The following is a 3,147-nucleotide window of genomic DNA, read 5'->3' as shown; positions in this document are numbered from 1 at the left end:
CATGTACGCAATGGAATATTACAGTGCAGTAAAAAAAGAAGGAATTCTTACCATTTGCAACAGCATGGATGGAACTGGAAAGCATTATGCCAAGCAAATGCTTAAGCCAGTCAGAGAAAGATAAGTATCACATGATCTCATTCATTTGTGGAATATAATGAACAACATATGAACAAAAATAGAGCCGGGGGGAAAATATTTTAGAATATAATAGAATCCTGTTATTTGCAGATTTTTAATATTTCCTACAACTTTTATGATGTATACTACTAGTACAGTTTTAGTAATATTATTATATTTAAAATATCTTCTTTGAAATATTAATATTTATTGCATGTAATATTATTATATTTAAAATCATTTTTTTGAAATATTAATGTTAATTGCATGTAAATGTCCAAGTATTTTGTATCTACAATCTGGTAATATATTATTTTATATATTGTAAAAGTTTTTTAAAAAAGGTCAAGTCAAGCTCAGAACTGGACAGTGTCAGATGTGGCTTCTCTCCCTAGTCAGGAATTCAGTGGGTCCCTGTGCCACCAGTGTCAGTGTATCTTTGCCATCTGGCCTACCCAAGATCCAGCTCAGTCACTGGGTAAATGCTCCAAAGTGGCAAGAATGCCTTTGCCTGAAAGACTGAGAGAGAGAGAGACCATCCTGCATTACTCACTTAAACCTCTGGCTTTTTTAAGACCCTCTCTTGGCCAGTTCTAACCTTATGGGTGACAGTGACAGTGACAGATTCATTGTCACCATCAGCTCTGGGAGGCTATCAACATGAACTTGCCCTAAATACTTGTTCTTTGCCTCTTTATATAGATCAACTGTGCACTCTGAGCCCATACACTAATTCTCCCTGTATCCATGGAGAGCACTGCTTCTCCCCCTAATACAGAGCATGTGTGCACATGGGTGCCTTATGCTCTGGGGAGAACTAAGCCACAGAAACCTTCAGGATGGGATCTTTTCTGAAATTCCAGGGGGGAATCCATGGAGGAGGGAAAATAGGTCATTTATAAACGGAGGGCAGGGAACCTGCTTAGCAGCATCCCTCCAAATCCCTGCCTTTCTAAATTGCTCAGTCTATCCATTTGGTCACTTGTTTGCAGACCTTTTAATGCTGGAAGAAATTCTGACCAATATCTTTGCAAACAATGAATAAGAGCTGGTACCAAACATCTTGATTCTCCCACTCTAATAATAAGAGTAGAAAGTGACACAGTGTGGGAACGGTGTCCTCTTTGGAAGAGAAGGCACATACTCTCTTTGACCATATCTCTGACCCCCAGGACTTCTGAGAAAGTCAGGCCTCTTTCTTGGTTAGTGAGGAGTCGTACAGGCCCCTGCAGTTTCTTCTTGGCCCAGCTACTCACTCCTTCAATTTCCTGTCAACACCATGATAAGGCTGCCATTTCCACCTCTGGACAGCTTCCTCTCTTAAAGGGTCTTTCTTGCACTGAACAGAAATCCATGCCTCTACCACTTGTACTGACCACATGCCCATTCTGCCCTCCAACAGGAATATCAGCTTCATCTTTCGTCCCTAATTCAATCCTGCAAATTTAGGGTATCACAGCCCCTTCCTCCCAGCATAGACTCCATTATTCTGTTTTTGTTTTTCTTTCTTTCTTTCTTTCTTTCTTTCTTTCTTTCTTTCTTTCTTTCTTTCTTTCTTTCTTTCTTTCTTTTTTTAGAATAAACACCTTTATTACCTGAGCTAAGATAGGAGGGAAGAGGGTTTATTTGCCTTTCCGGGCCGTGATTTTCCTCAGATAGAACTCCAACTCCTTGCCCTCAAGCACATAGCCATCTGCTCGGCCACACTGGCCTGGTCTGGAACCATGCATGCAAGAAGCTTGCCCTGCTGGAACTGCTCCTTGAGAAGACTGCTGATTTTGGCATTCCTTTTCATTTCATCATATTTCTTCTGATTTTTTTTGTTTTTTGTTCAAAATCTCTTCCTCCTCAGGAGTCAGCTTGGCCCCCTTCTTGCAGCCCAGGGGCAGTGCGTAGTGGGACTCATACCACTGTCGGTATGGTGTGCTGTCAACCAGCACGATGCAGTTCTTCACTAGGGTCTTGGTGCGGACCAGTTCGTTGTTGGAGGCATTGTAGACAAAGTCAATAATCCTTGTTTTGCACATACAACCCTCTGAGCCCCAGGAAAAGTTGCCCACGTCCAGCCTCAAGGCTCAGTACTTCTTGTTGCTGGCCCGCACTTGCACTGTGTGTATGCTGCGGGGTCCAATCTTAGTGTTGGTTGTAGGGCATCCCAGCTCATATTTTCGCTCTTGTCATAGGGCTTTCTCTTGCCTGCGGTCTTCCAGTGCTTGTGCCAGTTGTCCTGAGAGATACCCATGGTTCGGCACCGGTTGGAAAGAGCTGTTTTGTTTTTTTTCCATTCATTCATTCAACAATATTTACTGAGTACCTAGAATGGGCATTTTTCTAAGTTCTAGGGATATAGTGGTGACAAGACAGAATATCCTTGATTTCACAGAGCTTAAAGGATGTAGGGATCAAAAGTTTCTCTCCTTGAAAATCCCTGAACCTGTGCTCTCCAACAATCTGAGATTAGCTCTCCTCTTTACTAGGAGACTGGATCGGACTTTTCTTTAGCCAGCAATACATCTCTCTCTCTCTCTCTCTCTCTCTCTCTCTCTCTCTCTCTCTCTTTCTCACACACACACACACACACACAAAGACAATAAAGACCTTTATTAATAGATGCTTGCATTTTGTTGACTTTAAAAAAAACAAGTTGTAAATTTTTATTACCAATTAAAAATGAGGTTCTCAATGATCTCAGCTTGACCTAATATGAAACAATTTTAAAACTTTTAAAGGTTTTTAGATTGTTTGCATTGAGGAAAACTAGGCTTAAAAAAAAACACATGTCATTACCAAAAACAGACATCTTTAGGTTAAAATAATAAAATGCTTTATACATAATGCATATAGTCCTAGTTATCTAGTCAACAGGCAAAAAACAAACATTTAAGGTCTTCAGCTCCCTTATATGCATGCATATAAGTCCTTCGATTGATCACTTACCCCACCCACCAACACTCCTCAGCCTTCCCGCTGTAATTTTACAGTCTGTTTGATGCTTCTGAATCTATCTTTTTGTTCATTAGGTTATAA

The 3,147-nt window shown here is 40.6% G+C and overlaps 1 pseudogene; it reads right to left on the bottom strand.

Moving 5' to 3' along the window:
* Positions 1-1,696: 1,696 nt before the first annotated feature.
* On the bottom strand, positions 1,697-2,588 carry LOC102757656 (annotated as a pseudogene).
* Between the last annotated feature and the right edge of the window lie 559 nt (positions 2,589-3,147).

The sequence above is a fragment of the Myotis davidii genome, unplaced genomic scaffold (assembly GCF_000327345.1).
Source record: "Myotis davidii unplaced genomic scaffold, ASM32734v1 scaffold33, whole genome shotgun sequence".
Taxonomy (NCBI): Eukaryota; Metazoa; Chordata; class Mammalia; order Chiroptera; family Vespertilionidae; genus Myotis; species Myotis davidii.
Note: the sequence above shows the minus strand (reverse complement) of the source record. Positions and strands in the feature narration are given on the sequence as shown.